The sequence below is a fragment of the Cavia porcellus genome, unplaced genomic scaffold (assembly GCF_034190915.1).
Source record: "Cavia porcellus strain 051 isolate PalLab524CR breed Dunkin Hartley unplaced genomic scaffold, mCavPor4.1 scaffold_4, whole genome shotgun sequence".
Lineage (NCBI taxonomy): Eukaryota > Metazoa > Chordata > Mammalia > Rodentia > Caviidae > Cavia > Cavia porcellus.
The window spans coordinates 104,146,341-104,173,602 of record NW_026947487.1 but is presented as its reverse complement, the minus strand read 5'-3'; the positions used below and the strand labels follow the sequence as shown (position 1 = coordinate 104,173,602).

The following is a 27,262-nucleotide window of genomic DNA, read 5'->3' as shown; positions in this document are numbered from 1 at the left end:
AGCCACTAGATGCTGCCTTCCCTTTAAGCCAGTCCCAGGAAGACAGGTAGAATTCAGGAAGATGGAGAAAAGGCAATACATAAGATGAAGACAAAAAGGACAGCAATCGAGGGACGGATGAGCTTGTCCAAGGGCACTGATGAGTAACTGTGTAGCCCAAAAGAGAACTCCAGTGGGCAGAGCGGCAGCAGGATATGAGGAGGTGCATCTGGAGTTGAGTGCCAATCCTGGAGGACCGTGCAGAGAACGGGTAAAGGGGCCACGCAGGAGCCCGTGGATGGACAGCCAGGGAGAAGCCATTGCAACGGGAGAAGGCGGAGGGGTGACAGCAGGGTCCATTCGGTCGGCTGCTGCAGAAGGTCAAGTAAGATGGGGAAAACCAACAGGACATTTGAGAGATTAGGAAGCCACTGCTGATCCTAGTGACAAGGTCAGAGGAACCACAGACTGAGTGACACTGTAGTGGATGAAGAGTTTCTGGGAGGGGAATGTAGTGTGACTTCTAAAACATTTACAGAGTATCAGGGAACAGGAGAGACAGAGACAAGAGAGGAAAAAAGAGGGAGAGAAATGAGTGGAAAGGAAGGTGGAGAGCAGAGCTAAGGCTCAGAGGCAGAGGGCTGGAAACAGCCTGAGGGGCTGAGAGAGAGATGGGGAGGGGGAGGGGAGGGGGAGGGGGAAGGGAGGGGGAAGGGAGGGGAGGGGGTGGGGCTAGCACAATGGAGGTTCAGAACCTCTTGGTGGACTCTGGGCCTGACAATCTCTGGAGCACAATACAGTTTTATCTCTTCCAGGCAGCAGCGGAATATAACATACAAAGGTTCCTAAGCTGATTTAGTACAGGGCCTTCCTAAGATGATGCCCCAGACTGTGAGGACTTTGAGGGCAGTCTGGTGCATCTCAACAGAGTACCAGGCAGCAGTGGTTTCTTGGTGCGTTTGTTGAATAAATGGGTCTTATTTACATTTTTATTGTGAATATTATATAAAAGAATACGGCACTGATTTTAAACCACTCAGAAATACAGTCATAAAAACAAAATTTTATAGCCTGCAAGTCATTTTAGGAAATGTTGCAAATACATATATCTCTCCTGCCTGAGGCCGTGAGGTAATAGGACCATTATAGGATTTCTCATTGGGTCATCAGAAAAGTTTCGGCTCTCACATTCTTGCTGGCAGGTAGAAAAAAATAAATGGTTTCTGAGGCATAGAATATAGTTAAAGGTATTAAGAAAATGTACAACAATTTTACAAGTGTCTTGACTACTAATTTGTATAAATGTTTATTCCCAAAATGTTCCAGCATTATCTTTTTCCTTTCAGAAAGGTCAGGCACATGCCACTAAAAATACATTTAGTACATCTGAGAATATTTCTCAAGTGATTGATTGGGGATAATGTATGGACTATTTAAATATATCTCTTATTCCCAGTAATGCCACAACCTCATTAGAAGTGACTTGGCTCATTGCTTAAGCAAAATGATTTGGCTACTTAGGACCTCTTCTTTAAAAATAAGCTATTTTCTTCTAATCATTTACCAGAACCAGGAATCTATTTTTAAATAGGGCTTGAGAACGGGCAAGGTCATTGACATGAACCTTAGGGAATTCCTCTAGAAGTTGTGTCTGTTGTATGTTCTGGCTCATTTCTCTGCTTTCCTGGCCCTCTAGAGGGGAGGAACTCTACATTTGAAGGATAAGGGCACAGCTACTTCTCTGGAGGATTGTGGAATCCTCTAGAGAGATTTTGTACAGTATTCTCTGTGCCAGGCACCCAGCCCGTAAGGTATTGAGCCCTGGTTTTAGCAGTGACAAATTGCTGATGCTTTTTGGAAACATTTGGAACATCATTTGGCATACTAGAAAATGAAATTTGCTAGGCATTGAGTGTGGAATATATAATTCCTTCTCTGTAGCTGAGACATTCAGATGCATATAACATATATGCAAGTTAGGAAGGAGAACAGTAAAATGAACGAGTGATCCTTCTGAGAGTCGAAATGCTGCCCACCTGGAGGTATGCTTCTCCACTCTCCCTCCGGCCATCCCTGCGCTCCCCTCAGGGGTAAGCTCTGTCCTGAATGTCTATTATTTATTTAATTAAAAATCTTTTTATTGCATATGTGTGTCTAAGAGAGGGAAATAAGAGAGAAACACAAGTACACACGTGTATGTGTGAACGTGCACAATTCCACCTTATAATTTAAGTCTGACCTACAAACTACGCAGATTTCCTCAGAATTTTTTCTGATAGCCCAAATCCAACTATTATGAGATGTTAAAAACGTTACTGTACTGAAGATTAAACAATTTATTAAATCTAGTTGTTGTGCACATGAGGAAACTGGCAGTTTCCTTCATTGATTGTGGAGTGTTAATTGCTTTCTTTTTTGAAAGTAATTTAGCAATAGAGAACAAAAGTTCTAAAAACAGTCCAATTGGTCCAGCAATTCCCCCTGTAGGATTTTATTTTAAGGGAAGAATAGAATTTGTTAATTGTACACTTACTGAAAATAGCAAAAGGGCAAAGAAGAAATAATTTGAATATTCAAAATTTATTGGTTAAATACCTACATAGAATTTTAGCATGAAAGGATGTACATATTATGGAGAGTAGGAAAAAACACAATTATGTAACATGTATGTAGACCATCGTACTTTTAGGACTTTCAATTTTTAAAAATAACATTTATGTAAATGGGAAATGTGATAGATGCAAATACACTAATTTTTTTTTTTTATCGGTACCAGGGATTGAACTCAGGACTGCCTGCTTGCAGGGCAGACGCTTATGCCGCTGAGCTAAATCTCCAGCCCAAAATACACTAAATTTTATAAGCAGTGGCAAGATTCTAGGTGATTATGATTATCACTGGTTATCTGTATTTTTGTACTTCTATGAGAAGCATGCGTTACTTGTTTTGATACAATAAAGAATAACTTGTTACAGTCTATTTATTAAACAGAAAACCAGGAGTTTTTTGATACTGCCTATACTTCATTATCCATCTGTAGATTATCTTTGGAAAATTTAACATAAAAGATTGATACTTACTACCAAGGCATTTTCTCCTTTGTTGTGCTCTCTGGGGTTATAAGATGATTTTTGTATCAGCCTGAAAAGTCAGAAATATAATTACATAACCCTCAAATACATTCCGTTGAGCAAAAAGCCAAATATCTGTGTTACTCTTGACCACATCCTGTATGCCTTAGCTCCAACCAATCATCATGGAGCTTTCATACCATCACCAGCTAACTTTCCACTTCCCTGTGTTTTCCTCCAGGTGATTTAATATTTGTAATTCCATTTGTCATTACAACATCCCCAAGAGGTGGAGGGTGAGTATATATAGCGGTAGGTATAGTAATTACCAAGGTCATTTTTTATTTGGTAAAAAACTGGTCAAATATTTTCATTTTATAGTCCCTGGTCTCTCAGAGCCTTTGAAAATAATGGCCAGCAGTTCAGCAAGTTCATTAACTAATTCCCTTAAGGTTGGGGAATGCACATTATCTGGACCTGCTGCTTTACATATTATGCTATGTTTTCAAGAATTCCCTTACCTGGTTTATTTCAACATCTATATTTAAAGGTCTTCATTACTTACTAATTATCTATGCTCCCTTTCTTTATTTTTCTTGTTAAAGACCAATTTAAAAGAGCAGCTCGGTATCTCTGCCACTCAGAGTCACCATTAATTTCACTCCCCTTCTCATTTATTAGTCCAGCTATTTTATAGCCCATGCTTCCCCCTCCCTGGCCCATCTGCCTTGCCTCTAACCTTCTTGGCAGTATTAACTCATTCTGCTTTGTCATCTGCTCTTATCTTTCTTTCCTTGACAGAGCCTTAGAAAGAGTTGGTACATTCATCCTTTTTTCCCTCTTCCTCATGCTTTATTTCCCCAGTGGGCCTTCTTCCCCCTTTAGATCTTTTCAAGGTTCTTTGTCAAGCGGCTCCTTGCATTTTTCATTCAAGGCATCCTGGGCCTTTGTGGCTTAACTGTGATTTGAAAACTTTGTGCCCTTGCCTGTGGTGCTATCTGAATGTCTTAATTCACCCAAATTGGATTTCTGAAAATCCTTGAACTTGAGCAAGTTTCTTAATGTTTTCAAATACAGGGATCAGGTCATATCACCTGGGCAGCTGCATCTTGTGGTCAATAGGATCAAAGACTGTTTGTGGGAGAGAGAGAGAGAATGGGTAGAGATGTGAGGTCACTGTTCATGCCTTGGGCAGGATATAGATATTTTCACACCCAAATGTATCCTTGACAAAGGAGCTTAAGTATCTTTGGTGTTTCAGGTTGTTGACATTGAACTTGGTTTTCTGAGCAAGAAACACACAGTGAAAGGCAGGAAACTTGCTGTTTAGAAAGGTGAGATTAACAAGAGCTACTCAGGAGTTCTTCTTTCTAGTTTACATTAGTTAATGGAATGAAAGGACAGGTGCTAAGTTTTTACTTATCAATTTAGATGCATCAATCCACAGTGTTCCTTCCAAACATGCGAACATGCATAGACATGGGGATTTTCAGATAAATATGTACTCTCAAGACAGATGCTGCAAGTCTGCAGCAGCTATGGAGGTGAGAGGTTCAGGTTTCTCTCAAGAGAGCACCTGCTACAAAGGTGCAGTTAGCAGACAGCCTCTATCTGAAACTCCAGGTCAGCTTGTAGCCAATGACTGTGCAGAGTGGTGACACCATGGCCTACACTTCTATTTCTGGCAGGACTCCTGATAGGTGATCTTTGTGCTGGATTGCTCTGTTGGGTCACCCAAACTGTTATCTGAGCTGTACTGCAGTCTGAGGTTCTTCCTACCTCATTTGCCTTTTTTTTTCTTTCTTCTTTTGACAGATGTCAGGACCTTCAGGGCAAAATGAAAGCTCTGTCTTGTGACCCTGATCCCTCTCTGCTTTCTTTCACTAAATCTCTTATACTGCTAATGCTATCTTGGCATCTGCTTCGTGGATGCCCTGAACCAACACGAGAACCCAGCCTCCTTTTAGCCTTGCTAACCTTACCTTTCTCCCAACCCATCCTGTCTGGCACAGGCTCAGCCATTCATTCTTTCACTTTATTTTATGGAAAACTCAAATTCTGTATAGTCACAGAATGTATTCCAAGTTAAATGAAAATGGAATTGGGGGTCACCTCTAGTCTGGGATTATATATACTACTACTCTAATTCATTAATGGGGATAATTGATCTTATTACAGTTTGATCAAATTGGACAGTTCCCAGGAAAAGAGCTTGTACTTAAACTTCTGCATCACTAGGTGATGCTGCTGCCCCATACAAAGACAGTAGCCTGAGCTGGGCTTGGCCAGAGACATCCCGGGCTTGGGGTTTTGTCTTTCCTTGACTGGATAAGGCCTATCAGTCCATAATACATTCCAGAATCTGAAAAAGTAATTTCTGGATCGAGAATTCGGATTCTAGGAAAGTATGTTAAATCAGTCTCTCTTTCCCTGAGCTTACAGAATTGTGTGCATGTATGAAGAAGTTTTCAGGAACTCCAAAATTGACTCAGGAACTAACTGTGGCTGTTCTATTTTCTCTAAATACCCACCAGTTCATCTTACGTGACTGTTCATGCTTTTGAATCAGTGGAACAACTGTAAGTTCAGTAAATCTCATTTTATGTCCCCAGGCGTGGGAGAACAACTGATTCAAGGGGTATTGATACCAAAGAACCTTAGCTACACTCTCCCTAAAGAGTTGCATGTCCTGGCAGCACTCACGTGTGTTAGCAGACTAGGGAGACACGGGGCTTCTTCCACGTTTTGTATCTTCTCTGCTGCATACAGAACAGTTAGGTCCCCAGCCAGACTTTTAACTTTAATGATGCTATCTTTGACGCCGCCTCCTCTACATCCTTCTATGCACAGTCAGCAATCTGTAAACGTAACACCTGTCTTGTAAATCCTCATAGACAAAGCTGCTGAGTGGGACTAAAAATTTAACCCTGCAATTCACCTCCATCCCCAATCAGTTATTTCCATTCTACATGCACAATCTTCCTTCCTTGGGATAGCTGGATTGGTGCACTGGTTAATCTGAGTTTTAGGAAGAAAACATTTCTTACACAGGAGATGATTATTTGGTGGCATAAGAAATACATTCATATTAACAGACTCAAATTTATTCATGACTGTGTTAGGGAGTCTCTGGAACTGTAACCATCAATCCATTGTTCACATTTTAAAAAAATATAGTGTTCTATCTTTTTAAAAAAATACTATTCTATAATAGGAATTTCCCAGAAGACTTCTTGTCCACTGTGTTATATGGAGACCTTAGGATGTTAGTGAAATAATTTTTGAAAAATACCCCAAATATTGCTAGTAGGATTCACAATCTATGTGCAATGCTAGTCAAATTTGCTTGATTGTGAGAATACAGATTCCCAGAACTTTTATCTGGAGGTTTTGATTCAAGAGGTCTGGGATAAGTTTGGAAATTTTTTTTGTATATGTGCTATGGAAGTGAGCACAGGAAATATGTACTTTAAATCAGCATCCTAGTGACTTTTATAGTCAGGCAAGGCTCACTGTACAAAGTAGGTCTCAGCTAGGAACCAGCATATGACTCCAACCAGACTCAGCAGAAGCCACAGTGCAAGAAAGAGATCATGGAGATTTTAATAGCTAGAGAGAGAACATCTGTGAGTCACAGGATGCCCTCACCAGGTAATTGGACACCTAGGGTCAGTGCAGCCACCTGGAAGCTTCTGATAGAAAAAGCACTGGGGAATCTTTTATTAACGTATTTAATATGCTTGACTAAGGGGAAAAAGTATACGAACCTAGGAGGCCTCGTTAGCAACCCATCCCCGCATAGTGCATGGCCCAGAAATTTAATTTAACCCTTGTTTATCCTTCTCCAGGGAGAAGCCAGCTGACACATATAAGCCATCCTAAAAGTGCTAGGGATCCCTGAGACCCCCAAGGACAGTGCTTAGGAGGATTCATAGGAAGTCACATGGAATTTTGTTATGGAACAAGGTTCTGGCTTTCACAAGAGAGCAGTCTGCCATGTTCTGTCTCAGGATGCCCTCTTCTTCTACCAGGGTCAGCTTTGAGAACCCCTTGAGACCCCAGAATATTGACCCATCCAATGAGAGACCCCCCATTCCTTCTATGTGGCTGGTATGTAAAGGTAGCTCTTTTCTAACTGAGGGTTGACAAAGATAAAGTGGTACAGAACCTTAGTGGGAAGCTGAAATTGGAACCATGTGCCTCAGAGAGTCAAATGGAAACTCTGATCTGCAGCTTTTCCAGGCTGCTTCTGTCACTCTGTATTCAGTCTGATAGCACACCTGCACACCAAACCACAGCAGGCGAGATTCCAATTTACCCTGTCCTCAACAAACTTGGCTACCCCATGGGAAATGTTTTTATGTGGTGGCAATAGCTAAGAGAATATGCAACATTCTTTTTATGTCTGCAGATAAATCATTCTGCATAAGGGGCATCTTTTTGTTTTCTATCCCTGAAAGAGTCTGGGGGTAGCTTTTCCTTTATTTTCTTTCTTTCTTTTTAAATTTTTTTTGCCTTTTTCATAAATAAATATTTTAACTGGAAATTTCCAAGTGTATGACAGGCCTAGAATGTGAACTTGAATGTACTGTAATAGAAATCATCAGTTGCCATGGCAACGTGTTCCAAGAGCAGATCGCACCAAGTCACGTGAGCGGCGAGTGCTCAGTAATACTAACACATCAGAGAGCGAGGCCACTTAACCTCAATCGCTTCCAGCTATTGTGCAGAATGCAATTGAATTTATTCCTAATTTCTGCCAGTGCTAAGGAACAAAATTTCCCTGCAGATTTTAATCTTACTCAGGCAGCACCAGCTTGTGCTCAGACACTGTTCAGCACCAATATTCAGCCTGGCTACTCACCCACTTTACAGCTCTATTTTCTTATTCTTATTTTTAATAATAGTTTCCCTGTCCCTGCTGAATCCCACGCATCCCCATGCCCTGGGGAGAACTGCCTTCGTCCTTTCCGAATGGCTGCACGGTTTCTCTGACTGCCTGCTAACGCAAGGAACACAGCCTTTATAATAATACCAATAAAAACATGACACATCTCCACTCAGCAATAGTTTTCTCCTCTACCCCAAACCTGTTCTGAAATATAATTCTTGGTAGCTTTGGGCAGCACTTTGGAATATCACAATTAGCAACCCCGTCATAACAAGGCATATCCATGGATCAGTGAATAATGGAATCGAAGTGTGTTATTTTCTGTCCCTTGTCATAGTCACCTCCCCCTATTCCCAACCAGGAAAGCAACCCAGACTACCAGGAGGTATAGCAGCTGATCACAGAACACTCATTTCGAGAGCTTATCAGCTCCTATGAAGGCTGATAAATCAGAGACTGTCATATGGACAGTCTCAAGTTAGCAGCGTCATCGATCTCCCCTGCCCCTTTTAAGTTATTTGTCTTATTCACTTCCAAAGATGATATCAGAGATGCCAAATGAGCCTTTGTTTCCTGCACTCTTGTGCCGCCCAGGATGAGTTGCTGTGTTGTTGCAAGGAACTAGGAAGCATGCTACTAGGGCTTAGCCCTTTGTTTCCAACCCAAGGTCACCTCTCGCCCATTGGCTCAGGTATTGTCAGCAGTCTGCCTGTGTTCTGAGGCAGGAGGCAATGTCCTTCCTGGCTGACAGTCGTTGCACGGCTCTAGCCTTCTAATGACCTCCTCCCTTTATGAATGTCATTTTTAAAAACGACGCAAAACCTGCTTGAATAGCTAAATGGAGACAAGGCAGAGTCCAGGTCTCAGAAAGTCCATGTTGAAGGTCAGGCAAAAGGAACCTTAAAAAAATAGGGAGATTATTGGAAAGGTCTTTTGAGAAAGAAAAAGAGTAGTTTCTGCAATAGCCTTCTTTAGCAGTGAGGTTCCTCCACGGGGTGTGGGGTGAGGTGGTGGGGGTGCAGTTGCAAATCACTTACTCAGCCAGTGCCAAGCCATTGTTCCAACACTGTGTGGGAGCAGGAAATGTGAAGAGGTTCAGAGGAGAGGAAATGGCGGCATGGTATTAGGACTAGCTGCTGGTGGTCAGAGCTGATGCTGCACGGAGAGCTTGGTAACTATGGAAATCTTCATGGAGCCTGTGAGAGAGAAGCAGCCAGAGAGGAAATGAAGAGAAGCCTTGCAATGAATTTTATATCAGCAGCGTGACATTTGGATCTGGAGAGAGAAAACCACCTGGCAAACTGTTGGTAGCACACATGGCTCTGTGTCTGTCCTGCAGTGTCCTGGAATCCCTCTTCCGCACTGCCTTGCCCCACCTCTGCCCATCCAGAGTTGGGCTACAGGGCACTCTCAGGTGTTGCCAGCCAGCCTTCTTACTCCTACACTTTAAGTTAGCACTTGTTCCCTCCTGCCAGGACAAGGAAGCACTGTCCTTTAATTGGCAAATTACCCAGCCTTTTACAAAACTGAATGTTTTCTAATAAAAATTGACTTGATTTATGCTGGAGCATCATTTCCATACTCACTAAAGTACTTCTGGATCTCTCACAGAGGTATTCAGGCAGGTAGTGTCTTAGAGTCTATATGGTGTCTAAACTGCATCTAAGCAATATTCCCAGTTATAGAGACCTGGAAACTGCATCAATTCAGAGGTACATGCCTCAAAACACTGAGTCTCATGGGGTCCCATTGAAGAAAGGAATGTCAGGGAAAAGCTGGAGAATTTTCTCTCTGATGAATTTCATTAAAGGGAAGGACAATCTGTGCTATTATGCTAATATTGGCAATAGCGATTTTATTATGTTCATTAATCTATAGTCAAGGAATAACATTATTATTACTCTTATAAGCTTCTCACAGTGCTTTTGTAACTACTACCTTATTCAAACTTTAGTGCAATTCTATGATATAGGTGGAGTGCATTTTACAAATGATAAAATTAAGAGCTAGAAAGGTTGAGGCTAGGACAAACTCTTCTAGAATAAAGGACAAGAGCTGCATTTCAAGATACTTGGTCCAGGGCTCTTTCTACCACCATGACATACTGAACGAACTGAGGGGTAGGGTGTCATTAGGGTTTAGATTTGAAATGTCCCCAACATTCATGTGCTATATGCTTAGTCGTGAACTGATAAATTTTTAGGGAAGTAACTGGATCATGAGGGATTAACTTCATTAAGTGGATTAATCCATTGAGGAAATCATAATTCGATGGCATTATCGGGAGTAGTAGAATCTTAGGAGGTGGGGCCTAACTGAAGGGAGTGGGTCAAGGGGGCATAACCTTGGGGACTATATCTTGTCCTGGCCCCTTCTTTTCTGGCTCTTTTCCAGACTTATCTGCTTTCTGGGTGCCATCAGGTCAGCAGCTTTTTCTCACCATGCCCTCTTACCTTTTCAGATGTTTTTGGTTGGCCAAATTGCTAAAAACAATAGAGTTGGCCAATCATAGGTTGAAATCTCTGAAACCATGACTCAAAATAAGTATTTCCTTCCTTAGTTCTTCTCAGCATGTCCTGCACGATTTGGTATAGTTCTATTTTGGAAATTTCTAGTCCATGAGTGAATGTGAAGAGATGGGTGGTTGAGCAGAAGCCACACATCTCTGACTTGATCATGAAAGGACAAATTGTCTTTGGATAAGTTTGGTGTGGCTACTGCTCAACAGAGTTTTCCAGATTAAATGGAAGCAACTCAGCTCAATTCACACTTTTGGGAAGCTTGAATCCTGGTGGCAAACAGGAAGGCAGGTTTCATTTTTTATGAGAAGCTCACTTTGCAAACCTACCTCAGATGCAGTGGGACTTGGAGTGAAGGTGGCATTCGTTGTTTTGATGTAAAAGTGTTACGATTTAAATCTAAAATGTCCCCCAAAGTCTCATGTGTTCAGTGGTGGAAGGGATTGCAAAGAGATTGGGTCATTAGGATTTATTAGTAGTTCATTGATAAACTCATAGTTGAATATGCGTTTAGGAAGTGGCACTTGGCTGAAAGAGATAGGTCACTGGGGGCATGATCTCTGGCCCCTCTTTCTCTCTCTCTTTCTGTCTCTGTTCTTCTCTCTCTCTCTCCTCCTCTCTTCCTCCTCCTCCTTCTCTCCTCACTCTCCTCTACCTCTCCCCTCTTCCTGGCTGTCAGGAGCAGCTTTCTTCTAGCATGCCCCTTTACCATACTGTCCCCACCTCGGAGGCAGTCATTTATGGACTGAAATCTCTGAAAAGGTGAGTCAACTCTCCTCCTTTAAATTGTGAGTATCAGGTATTTTGTCCTAGCAGTGGGAAAGTAAACTAATACACAATGCAATGATACTCTGTATAGAAGGCCCATAAAACTCCAGCAAAAGAGACCTAGATTTATTAATCAAATTCAGTAGCATAGCAGGGTACAAAGGAAGCATTAAAAATATCAATAGCATTCCTATACACAAGTAATAAACTCACTGAGAGAGAAATTAGAGAAATAACACCTCCCAAAATGGCAGCAAGAAAAATGAAAGACTTAGGAATCAATTTAATGAAGAATGTAAAAGACCTTTCCATTGAAAACTATAGTACTCTGAAAAAGGCAATTGAAGAGGCTATTAGTAAATGGAAAGATATCCCTTGTGTTGGGTAGGAAGAACCATTATAGTAAAAATGGCCATACTTCTAAAACTGTCACACAGATTTAATGCAATTCTAATCAAAATATCAATAGCACACCTTACAGAACTAGAGAAAACAATTATAAAATTGATTTGGGACAAGAAGAGACCTAAAATAGAAAAAGTAATCCTGGGCAATAAAGTCAAGGCAGAGGGCATCACAATCCCCAACTTGAAATTATACTACAAAGCTACTGTGCTAGAAACAGAATGGTACTGGCAACAAAACAAAACAAAAACAAACAAATAAAAAAAAAACCAAAACACAGACCTGAAGACCAATGGAACAGATTAAAAGATACAGAAACAACTCCAAACACACTCAACTACCTTATTTAGACAAAGAGGCCAAACACCTTCACTGGAAGAAAGATAGACTCTTTAAAAATGGTACTGGGGAAATTGGCTTTTTTTTTTTAAATTTAAAGAGATAAAAAAAACAAAAAACGGGTAGGAATAATATAGACTTTCAGGAAAATAAACAGTAAGAAATCACTAGTTGATAAGTTACATATGATCATCTTAGAAATAGTTGTTCAAGTTACAAAATTAAAGCATACAAAGTGACATTCAAATAATGTCACCACAAATAGTGATGATCCAACAAATGATCCAACAAAAACTTAGTAATATGGTTATCAGTCCTATACACTTGTTTTTTATCTTAAAGAGGGTAAGATTAAACATGACAATATGGAACAGAACAGTTCATAAGGAAACAATTTAAAGAAACACAGATTTCAAAGCAAGTCCACTAGAAATCTTCACTGTCTATCTTATTGTCTCTAGTTTTCTTCCAAATAGTTGTCCCCATCTTCACACACATTGAATATATACTAAGCATTACAGAACTAATCAAGTCATTACAGGATGATGAAGGCTTTTTAGGTCTTCAAGACCTGATTTTGGGGAAATCAATAATGACTACCGTAATGTCTCTCATTCTCTTCATAGTAGCTGTCTTTATCTTTACGTATGCTGAAATTGAACATAATAGACTAGACTAATATCACTCTGAACAGTGAATAATAGCATTGCTAGATCTTTCTATATGCCAAAGATTGAAGAGTACACTCATAAGTCTCACTATGCACTAAACTAAAAACAAAACGGATCAAAGATCTAAATATTAAAACAGAAATGCTTAATCTGCTAGAATATAAAATAGATAAAACTCTTGAAGACATAGGTGTAGCCAAACAAAACTCTGACAGGAAATATTACAAACAACCAACAAATTGAATCTCATCATATTAAAAAGCTTTAGGACACCAAAAAATATGACCCACAGAATGAGAAAAAAATTTGTACCTGATATTCCTCAGAAAAAGGACTAGTAACTAGAATATAGTTACTATAGTTACTACAGAGGATTAAACAAAAAATCAGACACTCCCAAATTTAAAGACCCAATCCAAAAATATGCATATGAAGTAACAGATGCTTCTGAAATGAAGTACAGCCAATAAATGAATATATGTAAAAATGCTCAACATCACTGGTTATTTGAGAAAGGCTATCATCCAGTAATCGACCAATAACAAATAGTAGTGATGCTGTAGTGAAAAAGAAATTTTTTTCCACTGTTGTGGGAGTGTAAATTGTGCAGCCGACATGGAAATAAGTAAGGAGACCCCTCAAAAAACTGAAATTGAGGTTCCATTTTACCCAGCTATTCCTTTCTTTGGTATCCTCTGAAACAGTTAAAAGCATACCACAGTGACACATGCACACCCTTGTTTATAGAAGTTCAATTTGTAATAGATGAATCCTGGAAACAGCCCGTATGCCCATCAACAGATGAATGGATAAAGAAAAAGTGGTTTTGTATATAAGGGAGTACTACTCTTCCATAAAGAAGGATAAATTTTGGATATTTTAAGATGAGTGGATGCACCTTGAGACCATATTTTTAAGTGAAACAAATCAGACATACGTTTAAATATCACAATGTTTCTCTTGAGTGAGAGAAAGCACAAATAAAGACTCAAATAGATGATAGATATTGGTAAGTAGGGAGAAAATGTTCAAATGGGAAAAGGGAAAAAAGGAGGGAATAGGGGAAAAGGAAAGGAAGGAAAGAAAAGAAAATGTGTTGGGCATGTGCATCAACTTCCCATGAAAGTAACCATGTACTGCCTACATATACTAGGAAAACAATTTAAAGTATAGCATGTCAGTTCTATTAAGAGTTGCACTGCATTTTCATCTGGCAAATACCGGGGGAAATAGATATTCTTATTTCTTGGTGTGTCTTTCCCAATTCCAGCCTCTCTTCCTTACTCTGTTCTTGGTGATCCAGGGAAGGAACTAGAGTGACTTAGGAGTCAGGGATCTGTGGTAGACACTTTCGTTCACTTAGCAGAATGTTAGAATGAGGATGCATTAAAAGGGCTTCTTGGAAATGGCACCATCAAAAGATCCAGCTAATGATTATCTGGCCAATAGAGAAAATATTCCTGTACTACCTGAAGTTTCTATGGCTACTGGTACTGGTGCTGAGGTCTATTACAGAAAGTAGCCTCAAGGTGGCTGAATAGTACTGAATTATATAAATCTATTTTTTCTTTCTCTATTTCTTTTTTCTCTCTTTTGATGAGCAGAGGCCATTTTGCCTCTGAAGAAGTATGCAACAGGGCATGTCAAAAGTCTTGCAGGCTTTTACATTATTAAAGGATGATAGTTCCGAAGGGGATGATACCAGCCCCCAAATGGAATTTGGAAATGTATATGATCGGTTTTACTGGCAGTTCATATTAATGGGAGATACTGTTGGGATTTTATTCTCTAGTGGCTGGTAACGCTAAATATCCAACAGTGAATGGACAGTTGAGCACTATGACATGTCCTTCTTCAAGCAGGTATAGCATCCTTTTATCTGACACTCAGGAGTAGGGCTTGGTATTTTGGAGAAAGATGAAGCCAGAACTGCCCAGGACCTTAAAGAGATTCCCCAAAATCGAGAGATTGAATGGAGAGAATGAGGAAGGTAAAAAGGAGAGAAAGCATGGAATTTTTGATTGCAGAGGGGATTTGTAATGAGACCTGTCAACGTGTTTAGGTAAATGGCAAGTCTTCAAGAATGGAATGCATGCCTGGAGCATCTCGGCCACCATTTTTCAGCCTTGGCATAGTTAAAATAATTATTTCCAGTAGGGAGAATCTAGTGCATTGTAAGATGGTTTAGCAGCATTCCTGACCTCTATGCACCAGATGTTGATGGTACTCTGCACAACCCCACTCAGTCACAGTCACTAACAATGTCTCCCAATATCGCATTGCCAAACGGGAGGGTGGCAAGTGGGGTGGGCCTGGTGAACTTCTTGGGATTCTCTGCTCTAGGCCAGAGGTTGCAAACTCAATTATTTGTACAAGGTATACAAAGATAACACAAATAGTAGCAGTCATAACAATGAACTCTTCTATGTTGCTTATGAGGGGCCAGACACCACTCTAATGACATAAATTTTAATTCACTTAGTCCTCTTGCCCTGTAAATAGGCATAGCTTCACTTTACAGATGAATAAACTGAGGCACCAAGAGACTAAGAAACTTATACAAGGTTACATATTAGTAAGCGACAGAGTGAGCTTTTGAGCACAGATTCGTGCCTTTCTCTTGTGAGGCCTTCCCATGGCAGCAATTCCTTTATTTCAGCTAAGTTGCCTAGTGTACGTTTTTTAAGGCTTAAGCAGTTTTAAAGTTTCCTGTGATAGCAATGTGTCTATAGTTGACAGCATTGCTCAAGTGAGAAGTCTTGGTGAATTGACAAAAACAGGTGGGCCATTTTAAAGGAAAGAGTGTTAATACATCTTCTGCAGTGTATGGGACTTTCCTCTCAGCTAGATCCTTTTATATCCTGGAATCATAAGGTTCTACTTCAGTGGGGCACACGTACAGATTAGGTGCATCCAAGACGTACCATAATATCTGATGCTCTCCTTTTCCTTTTGTACATGGGAGGCAAGGTCAAAAATCTGCTGAGAGATGGGCGCTGTGTAAGCAAAACTGTCACATCTTCTTGGGGATCTTCTATTAGGCCTTGGGGAACAGCAGGCTTCCTGGGGAAGAGAGGAGTTACCTGCGGACCCTCATTTTGCATGCTGCCGGTAACATGTACAGAAACTGTCCATAATGATTGTTTTATCTAGTTCCTAATCCTCTGTCTGGATGCATTTATTCTTCTTCAATTTTATTTTTTGCAGGCTAAATAACTCCTTGTCTTCAACCTATCTCTGAGACACATTTACAGAATCTTTTCTAGATACATACTTTAGTATCTATACCATTGCTTTTCCAGTTCTTTTCCAAGCAAAATAGTGATCTGGAGGTGTTGATTGGAAAAGCTAAAACTTGGTCCTCAGTTTTCAGGCTTTCCTTTGAGAAGATAATGAAATTCTAATTTGTGTTCGTAGATTATGCTGGGTTATTGTTCTCAGAATCATACACTTTTGGACTTTAGTTTAGATCATGGCTTAAGAGGTACAAAAATTATAGGATGTTCACATTTTCATTATATTTCATTCTTTTCAATTCCATAGTTAGATCTTTAATTCCTGCATTACATTTAGTTTTTAATTCAATTAAGATCATGTATGCTTCCTCTGATTATCATAGTTAGAAAAAAACCTGATTTTTCAGAGTAATTCTCTTGAACATGATATGATTCCATTTTCAGGATACAGATGGCTTGGCTCTACAACAAATAGGAATGCAAACAAAGTTGCCAATCCCAATTCTTTAACATTTAAATCACTCAAGATATTCCCCTGTATTTCCAGCTTATATTTAACTGACATTGGCCTTTCCCCCAGGCCAATTTCTACCTCTGAATTGGAATAATTACTATTTGTTGTTTATTAAATGACATAACACCCTTCTTCCTCCTTTTTAATCCATTATCTCAATTCAGTAAAGACATTTTTGTAGCTCATTATTTAAGTCAGACATAAGTAAAAAACATCAGACATTCTGAACAACAACTGACTCTACAATGCAATGTGGCATATAATGACGCCTGCCACATGACAGATTATCCCTGTGCTTCAAAGGGACTAAGTACCTAGCAATGGATGCTCATCAAGACTCACTGAGATTGTTTATTTTTCCTGAGAGTTCTTCCAGATTCTTCTCTTCATTTCCTTCCAATCTGAAGGAATCTTCCCATCCTGGAATTTTCACATCACTTTATTTCATCACATTAGAGTTATTTGCTTCCTATCTCCATAATCCAACCTTTTTTTTTTTTTTTGGTACCAGAGATCGAACTCACGACCTCGCGCTTACCAGGCAGGCACTTATGCTGCTGAGCTAAATCCTTGGCCAAAACTTATTTTTAAAGATCATTCATTCATCTCCCTATAGTCCTCATGACTGACATGGCTTATTGCACATCTTATACATAGAAGGTACTGAACAGATACCTTTGAATGAAAGACTGATGAGTTAAAGCAGAGTATTAAATGGCTTAAGAAATTTGCCAAGAAAGCTAAAGAAACACACACCAGGTTGAGCTTTTAGGAGTGACTCTGAGCTCTAGGTCACCAAGGAAACTCTGCTTCATTTGTGATCAGAAAGCTATCATGATCAGGGAGAAGTACAGTGAGGAAGTGGCTACCACCCATGATTATTACCGAAAACTTCTACACAGTCATGATGGTGCTTTTGGAGAAATAGCAGCTCCAGAAAACATGTGTTTTGACTCAGGTCTAAAAACTAGTGTCTGTTTCTTTAGCTTCAGTGTTTAGGACACTGGGACTAGAGTCAGAGTTTGAGGAATAGGTAGGCTCTTCAGCAATGAATCAGTCACTATGAACTATGTTGCCTGGAAACCAAGAACTCCTTGCTGATGTTTTTCTCTAAACATGCTAAGAACCAAACAACTCCCTTCCACCCTCAGGTCCCACCCTGACACCAGTTAGATTTGTTTACTGATAGCATGGTCCTTAGCAACATCAAGAACTTCATAGCAATAAGGAGTTGGCACTTTATTGCAGAGATCCCATTACTACCCCATATGAAGCTGTCACTTTCCCCAAAGAGTAGCTAACACCTCTGGTGCCAATTTCTCACTCATGCATTCTCCTCCAGACTGCTGCAGGAAGCACACAGACTTGCTGCATATCACTTACTCCACAGGCTCATGACAATCTCCTTCCTTTGTTTCCAAATCCTAAGCAAATTACTTAGTTAACAGTCAAAACCCAGATAACCTCTAACAGTTCCACAGACAGGTATGCTTTACAGTTACCTGCTGTTTGCTTTCCTTAGCAGGCACTGATACGACAAACAAAACCTTTCAGACATGAAAGCTCCTGAGTCTCTTTCACTTTCTGACATTTTTCAGAATTGGAAATTCACCCTAAAAATAGTATCCCACAGTCTTCGTCAGTGTGCAGAGCTGAGGCAGGATGTTCTACAACCCCACCCATTCCTGTAGTTCTTTGCAAATGGGAATTGCAGTGGCTGGACTGAAACAAAGATATTGCACACTTCTGGAACCCTTAATGTATACAGAAAACCCAGGCTCCTCAAAATACTTTCTAGATTTTTCTTTCTTGTTAATGTGTTTCTGCGATTGTTATCTTCTGTTGCCTGCTTTTAGCAGAAAAGATTTCAGTCTCTGTGAAAGCTTACCTTGTCATCCTGGAGTGTGATTGGCCACCTAATCTTCTATCGCTGGGTGGGGGTGGTAGTGGTGGTGGGGGTGCAGTGAATCAGGCTGTGGCAGGTTCCAGGTGGAATGGATTCCCATTTACGCTAACATTCCTTTCTATACTTTGGAACTAGAAAGCTAGCAACCATTGTTTTCCATGCTTTTATTTTCCATGTACTTGCCTTTTCTTTGTTTTCTGTGGTCCAGGTGGTCTTTTGTACGTACAGTTCTGTTAGATATACCCAAGAGCAATGTGGTAGGTGGCAAGTGAGTCAAAACTCCTGTTTTCTAGGGCTGCTATTTCTCCAAAATCACCATCATGGCTGTGTAGGAATTTTCTGTGGTAACCATGGATGGTAGCCACTTCCCGATTATACTTCTCCCTGATCATGGTGGCTTTCCAATCACAAATGAGGCAGCAGTTTCTTTGGTGGCCTGGTGCTTAGAGTCACTCCTGAAAGCTCAACCTAGTGCATATTTCTTTAGCTTTCTTGGCAAATTTTGTAAGTCATTTAATACCCTGCTTTAACTTGCTAGAGTGAATTCTCTTCCCTACACTGACCCTTAATCAAAGCTGAGGGCAATTGGGCTAGGACATTAATCCCCCGGCACTCAGCAGGGTGTACTGAGGTAATCAGCCAGTCAGCAGGGGTCCTGCACAGAGCCTCGGGCTGGATGCTCCACGAGAGGAGGACCCTGTCTGCCTCGGTACCTTGCTCATGCCCTTTCTGCTGCTCAGGATGGTCTTTCCTCCACCTCCGCGTAGCTCCTTTGAGAACTACTCCTCTCGCCCAGCTGGAAGCAGCTTTTCCTTCTCTGAATTCTTTAAGCAGCACACTTCTCTTAGGAAGCAATCACTTTCTACTGATTATTGTTACTTATGTGCATTTCTTATCTCCTGAACAAAATTGTCACCCCTTTAGAAGCAGAAGCCGAGTTTGAATTGTTTTGGTAGGTCTCAAGAGTTCCAGTCCTGGCCATGCTTTGTGTGTATAGGCCCACAGTAACACTCATGACACAAATAAATGAACAGGGAAGACACACACATATAGATGCATCAGTTTTAATAATTTGCTTTCCAGTGGATTTGAGGATCTTTCAAAGACTTTATGCCAGTTTAAATTAGATCGACAGTGCTGCCTTAGAGAAACTTTCTCTGTAAAGATAGAGGTAACCCCTAGGCATAGGTAATTACTGACCATGTGAAATGTGGCTTAAAGGACTAAATAACTGGATTTTAAATTCTGTTTAATTATTAACTTAAATCGGGGTAGCCACAGTGGTCAGTGGACTATTACACTAGAAAGCATGCACTAGTTGGTGGACACCTAGGCCCTTTTCACTAACTATTCACTCCATTGTGGCAATCCAGGATGCCTTAAATGTCATCCTTAGTATTTCCGACTTGGGACTTTGCCTAGCCCGGGACAGGATATTACAGCTCAGGAGAAAGACAGAGAAGTAGAAGCTTCATGGGGAGACTAGCTTTCAAATACTCTTTCTTTTAATTTTTAAAAGTGATGTGACTCTTTAGAAATTAAAGGCATTCCTTACTTCTTGTAGGCATAAAAGGCTGATAGCCTGGTGTAGGGCTGTGGTAGCACACAGGCAGAATGTCACTAACTCATGAATGACCATGACATTGTATTCTGGGAGGCAGCTTTCCGGGTGAGCTACAGCATTGCTTGTAGCTCACCGTCACTTACAATGTGATAATAACTAACACACATTTAGCCTTTATTATGAAATTTACACTTGTCTAACTCCTTTTTGTGAAACCTCCAATACCAATTCTGTGGCTGTGATTACTCTTATTTCCAAATCTTAAGTGATAAACTAAAGCCCAAAGTGGTTAAGTGACTTGCCTGAGGCCATGCTGACTACACGTGGTAGAGCTGGGATCCAAATCCAAGGTGTTTGGTTTGAGAGACCATACTTTAACTCTTGTCTCCTAGAGCACTGTGTTTAGCTGGACTCAATGGGGGTAATGATGACTATAACTAATATTAATAACAGCTAAAGCAGACTAGGAAATGTTTAGGTCTCTGGAAGTTTTATAGGGAAGTTTACAGTTTTTTAGGGAATCCTTTTTCATACAGAAGGCATGTGATCTCACTTTTTTGAAAAAGCATATTGAAAGGAATATGCTTTCAATTTTCATGGTGGCCTATTATGGTGGTTTTCTGATCACAAAGGAGACAGCAATTTTTGGTGACTTGGTGCTTGGAGTCACTCGTGAAAGCTCAACCTAATGTATATTTCTTTAGCTTTCCTGACAAATGTTGTAATTCATTTAATGCCCAACTGTCTTAGTTACTTTTCTCTCTTTGCTGAGCTAAAATATCCAACACCCAAAGTTTGAAGGAGGGAAGGTTTATTTAGCCCACAGTTTGTGGAAGTTTCAGCCCATAATCTCAAAGGCAGAGGGACAATGGTTATGGCAGTGGAAGATACCAAAAGCAATGAGAGAGAGAAACAGAGAGAAAATCTGATTATCAGGATTAGGGTGGAGCCAATGCAATCAATGGACTGATCAACAATCACCCAATCGTAATCTTAGGACCCTTAACTCTAGCACTGAACCATGAATCAATCACACACTTTAGATTTTGCCACCTCTGAAAAAGTCTGATCTAAGATTACATGAGGCTTTGGGGAGACATCTAGACACAAATCATAATACCAGCTTTAACTTGGAGAGTTTTTTATTTTATTTTATTTAATATTTACGGTTGGAAGGAAAACAAGGTATGTGAAGAAGGCAGTGCTTTGCAACATGGCTCCAAATATCTGGAGCCCTATTTTGTCTTGAGAGCCAGCCTGGAACCATGGGCCAGTAGCAGGCAGGCTCAGAGGCTCAGTAATGAAGTTTGAATTTTTCTTTGAGTCACTGTACGCTTTTAGGATGGAAAAAAATAGGTTGTAATGATGCTCTGCTTCAATCAATGTGGCAGTGATATGCGAGGGGAAGCAGACTACAGATGGACTGAGGGGAGGAGGTAATCAGAAGGCTTGTGAGGACGAGGGCTCTGTGATGGGAGGAGTAGAGGAAACGAAAGACAGGAAAGTCAGGAAATGAAAGGAAAACCAATAGGACTTGTGAATAATTGGACCCAGGGGTGGGAAAAGCAGGCATTGAAAATTTTCACCCAAAGTAAGAAGATGAAGAAACAATTTTAAAGGAAAGAAGATTCAAACTCATTGAATTTTAGATGAGACAGGGGCACTAAATTGTGATGGCTACAAGATGGTAGGAGATGCTGAAATGTAGAAAATAACTCAGGCTTGTGATTTATTAGAGAAATGGGAGAACTGTATTGGTGAGAATTAGGAAGGCTATGAGAGAAGGACTGAGTCAAGAGAGTGTGTCGGTGTAAATCAGGGTGACATAGGAGATCAGCTCAGAGAGCCCACAGGAAGACCATTGGTAACATTTGACAGTGTGGTCCGTGTTCTCCAGAGCAAGAGAACCAGTAGATATGCGTCATATACACGTATATACATAAAGAGATTTACTATGAGTAGTTGGCTCACATGATAATGGAAGTTGAGAAGTCCCAAGACCTGTAGTCAGCAAGCAGAAGACCCAGGGAAGTCAACAAATAGCTCAGTTGGAGTCTGAAGATCTTAACATTAGAGAACTGATGATATAAATTTTAGTTCAAAAGCTGTCACATGTATGACTCAAGAAGTGCCAATGCTTCAGTCCAAGTTCAAAGGCTGCCAGCTCAAATGAACAAGCAGAGGGAACTGTCTTTTAGTCTTTTTGTTCTGTTGAGGCCTTCAGCTGATTTTATGAGGCCCACCCACACTGGGGAAACAATTTCCTTTATTCAAATGTTAATCTCATTCAGAAATACCCTCTAAGATACACCTAGGATAATGTTTGGTCAAATGCCTCGGCACCCCATGGCCCAGTCAATTTGCTACATAAAATTAACCACTGTAAATGCTAAGAAGTCAGCTTCTTGGGGGCTACAGAAGAAATATGTGTTGGGGAAAATGGTGCAGGAGACACAAACTCCACTTGAGAATGTTGGAAGCAGAAATGGGGGAGAAATCCTATCATAAGCTGAAGGGGCAGCTGGGTCAACTAATATTTCTTTAAATGACAAAGGACAACTGACTTGACTTTTCCTTACTCATTCTATTATTCCCCAGTAGGTTATTAAATTGAATACACAATTTTCATTCTAATTATATTTGTTTAAAAGTAAGTGGAAGATACTCTGTGTTTTGGCAGGCATACCCACTATTGGCAGAGGCAGATGGCCTAGAAATAACCTGAGGCAAAGGAAAAAAATCCTAGCTCATCACCTGAAATGTGCTGCGGGTAAAGGTGAATGCTGCTTAGAAGGACAAAATTGACTTCTCCGTATTATTTATAGCTTTTTGTCGTTTGTGCAGAATGCATCTGTTTCTTGAGAGCATGTTGACAGCCCTAGAGTTTATTTAGTGAAATATGAGGAAGTACACCTTTCAGCATTGGTGGCAGCTGGGTTGGAAGGGGTAATGAAACCTGTAGTTTAGTCAGCTGGGCCAAATGGTGAGTTGGCTGATGTACAGTGACACATCCCTGCCGTAGTCTCCATCTGATCAATGAGAGACAGATAGAGAGAGAGAGCGAGCAGAAATCTAAAAGATAGATAACGATTCTCTCTCTTTTCTCTCTCAAGGTCTCATTTTGTAGTTCAGGTTGGTCTTGAACTCACTATGTAATCCAAACTGGCCTCAAACTCATGGGCATTCTCCAGTCTCAACCTCCCAAGTTTAGGATTACTGGTGTGCACCACCACGCCCAGTGTGAAGTCCCTTTTGAGCTTGCAGACTATCTGATGGAGTACTGTTTTAATGTCTCATCAGTGCTGTCCCCTTCCTCTCAACACCTCTGTCCTTAAATAGACATCATGTAGCTAGCGAAGCCTGGGAACTTGGTCCTGGGGAGTCATCTTCTTGGAAATCACATTTCTTTCATCATTTAACTCTTAAAGAGGACCTCAGAATACCGCTCATGTAGCACTTGTATATTCAGAAAATCAGGAGCGCAGTGCATCTGTACATATTCCAAGAATTTTATGTAGTTGGCTTTGCATACTGTGTAAACTGTTGCCAAACACCCATTAACTGTCATTTCTCAATGACTTTACTGTTTTCTTACTTTTATATTTCCAATTGAGATCTATATATTTCCTCTATATTTCCAATTGAGATCTCGTTGATTACAATGATATCCCAATAACTGATATTTTCAGTTATTACTGTAGATTAGCATATCATAATACATAGTGATATTGCTTTTCTCAGTTTTTTACAACATAATACTTATATTCAAATAATCTAATACGAACATTTCTGCTCAGTTTTATTACTAGGTTAAGCTCCGTGGGACATATGATGAACATAAAACATATTATTTGCCCTCAGATTGAGCACATGCAAACTGGGAAAACAAGAATTCTACACAAGAAGTGACGGTGAACTGTCCTAACTGGTTTGGCCACTGGAGGCATATGTGGGAGACAGAGAGATGGAGGGTATTTCTTCCCTGTTTTTACCCTACTTTGGCTTATCTGGGTGGCTCATATCTTTCCATGACTGTATCTGCTGATGCACTCCTCCTCTCTGACTGGCTTCAGTAGCACGATGGTCTCCCACCGTTCCTTCCATCCTAAGGGTAGTAACAGCTTCCTGCTGTTGCTGTCTCTGGGGCCCTTCCCATGCTTGTTCTTTTGGTACACCCACTTGTCTGTCAGTAGCTCCTTCTTTACATTCTCTTCATCTGTACTTTATGGGTGAATTCTTTTCCTGGAGGGACCCTAAGAGGCACTGTGAAATTTAAGAAGTTGCAGGTAGGGGGTTGTTTGCTTGTTGGTAGAGATTCAGATGTGTCAACCTGAACAAATACTTGTTTGATAGAGGAGAAAGGGGCTGGCTTGCGTAGCAGGAAAGAAAGAGGAGCTTTGAAAATAGACTACTTGCAGAGAGAGAAAGCGAGGACTTGAAGTGAACAAGTTAGCATTTTGGTATAAGTAAGTCTGATCTGTACAGCTAATTTTTAGACTTTAAAAAGTAAAATGAATCGTTCCTGGAGGCTTGCGTTTCCTGTATTGTCACTTGTTTGAAGAGAGAGCTACATCAAAGCCCTGGGTGCCAGAACTCCCTAGAACCCAAACTTCACAGCTCTGCTGGGGGATACCACAGATCCTCAATTAGGAGGAAGTGTGGAGGAGAGGAAGGAGCTCCCTCCTGTTTTAATTACTTCTGGCATAATATTCTTCTTCAAGCTTTGCTAATTGAAATTAAACAGCTGCCAAGTTTGGACAGGAACGACAAAGAATTCATTATTCACCCTTCTCTGATTTAACAAAGACTGACAGGCAGTGAGGAAACCAGGGGCAATTTCACTTCTGTGGCTACTGGGTCTTCAATGGTTGACTCAAAGCAACACAGAGTATCAAGGAGATGAAGTTGTTCCTGCTATAGCAGGAGCAATGCTAGCGGGAGTTCAGGAGACAAGTGACTTGTTAAGTCAGTCTCAGGGTCATGTTCGTGAAAGTGATCTGGTAGCTAACTCTTCAGTAGTCCAAAATGACCAGGATACCTACTACCATATGCTTCGAGGAGCTAGAAACAGTCAATGAAAGAAAATATCTGCCAAGTGGATTCTTTGCTAGTAAGACCTTTTCCAGGAAGTCAGTGATAGTAAAGTGTGGTTTTATTACCTTAGAAGCCAAATATTAACAAAAGGATGCTAAAGGAAAAAGAAATCCTAGAAACCTCTTAAGTGTCAGGTACTTTGAGAAAAGTTGTTTGACTCGATCCCTACAGCAACATGGTGACTCAGGTCTTACGAGACAAACTGGACTTAGGGCTAAGGCTTCAGTTTTACATGTGGTTTACTATAGACTTCTGTGCCTCAGTTTCCTCACATATAAGGTGAACATAATGCCTAATCTTCTGAGAGATAATTCATTTAAGCACACTGATTTCTTTGGATGAAAATTTCAGTCTCCCTCAGGAAATAGCAATTATTAATGTGAATAGATGCAGTGAAATTATGTGGGTTAAAACACAGGAGAAAATGACATAGATGAATGCTCAAAATAGTGACAATATCAACCAGAAGAACAGTGAATAATCAAATTTAAAATCTCTTACCAAGTAAAATTCTTTAGGGCGTATGTGTAAGGCATTAATTTGTGATTATAAACTCTCAGGTCAGGGATATAGCTCAGTGGCTCAGTGCCTGCCTGGCAAGTGTGAGGTCCTGAGTTCAAAAATTAATTACAAATGTTCTTTGGTAATGTCACAAGAAGTGAAAACCATTCAGGTCTTTTCTCAAGTGCCACATAATCAGAGATGGTTTCCTTGATCACTTTAAAAAATAGCATGTATAACTCATCTTACTTTATTATGCTTTATTTTTCTTCACAGTCATTAGTATCACCTGACATATAGTGATTAGTTTATCTTTTTATCTTTCCCAAGAGGGAAGAGGTTACATTGGCTGTATTGACTATTGATTCCTTAATGTCTACAACAGTACCCAGTATGTAGTAAGTACTCAATCAGTATTTACTGAATGAATTTTATAAGGATATGATATGAAATTCATTGTTGAGTATTTTGATTCTCATAAAAGCTTTTATATAGAGATCACTACAAAGTATCTAAGTAATCCAGTCTTCTAACAATGAGCTTCATGGAACTGTTAGCAATATTGAGAATAAATCTCAGTACAAGACAAACTTTGCCAAGAAATTCTCACTTGCACTAATACTAAAGATGATATCCAAAGGACGTGTCAACATCAACTTTCCATAACAGAAGAGGACTAAAGAGCCCAGTACAAAGGAGAATAGTTAAATCATAATTGGCTTTGAATGCTGTGGACATTCTTTGTGGTAATATATGGTGATGGTGATGGTGATGGTTTTGCTTGACAGTGCTGAACCACTTTGACCTATCCTCACTCAGATCACACTCACTTTGAAGCCTATGCAGGCCTCTAGACCTTAGCAAATGACATCTGATTCATCCAAGGTGCTCTTAACATCCTAAAATAAGACTTAAGAGGACTCTTGATTAAACATGGTGGATTGTATACATGTGCTCATCTCCACTTATATTGAATATTTTATTGAAAAGACTGTACAGGGATTTTTGAGAAGGTATAAACCTACTCTGGAAAGAATGAAAAAGGTGACCAAAGTTGAACACTTTGGTCCTTATTTATACTTTTATTTTTCACACCAGAGAAAGAATGCAGTATTTACAAAATACAAATAAACAAACAGGCTGGGGATGTAGCTCTGTGCAAAGGCCCTGCTTCAGTCCTCAGTACCATTAAATAAAGAAATAGCCAGAGGTAATGGTGGATACCTGTGAGTTTGAGGCCAGTCTGGGCTGCATAATAAGTTCAGGGCTGACCTGGACTATAATAGTGGGACCCTGTTACCAACCAACAAATTAATCAACCAATTAAGTGGAATGAAATATAAATTATAAAATGAAAATTTGGTCATTGAAATACACCTTCAGTTGCGAATGAGATTACACATGACAAAAATGAGCACAAGCAAATTGGAAGACAGACCACAGGAATACAGGAAGATCAATGTAAAATATAACAAAGATGTAATGAGAAATCCCAGAATGAAATCTCCAATGCATGTCTAGTAGAAATTCCAGGAAAAGCTATAAGAGGCACTATTTGAGAAAACAGATTAGCAATTCCAAAACTGAAGAAAAATACAGGGTCCAAAAAGTCACAAAAAAGAGAAAGAAATTCAAATCTAGACACAGTATAGTGAAGCAGAAAACATTAAAGGTAATAAAAGCTTTCAGAAAGAAGTAACTCAGTTTGCCTACAAAAATCAGCCATGAATCTGAATAATCATCATGAAGATAATAGAACAACTTTTAAAACACTTAAAAAAAATAACTGACAACTTTGATGATT

General features: G+C 40.0%; 1 long non-coding RNA gene across 1 annotated transcript; it reads right to left on the bottom strand.

Annotated features, from left to right (window-relative positions):
* Positions 1 to 2,919: 2,919 nt before the first annotated feature.
* LOC134475629 (uncharacterized) lies at positions 2,920 to 18,403 on the bottom strand. The gene is made up of 3 exons (XR_010046805.1): positions 18,282 to 18,403; positions 8,979 to 9,137; positions 2,920 to 3,120 (listed from the first exon to the last, which is right to left on the bottom strand). It is a non-coding gene; the product is annotated as an uncharacterized LOC134475629 (long non-coding RNA).
* Between the last annotated feature and the right edge of the window lie 8,859 nt (positions 18,404 to 27,262).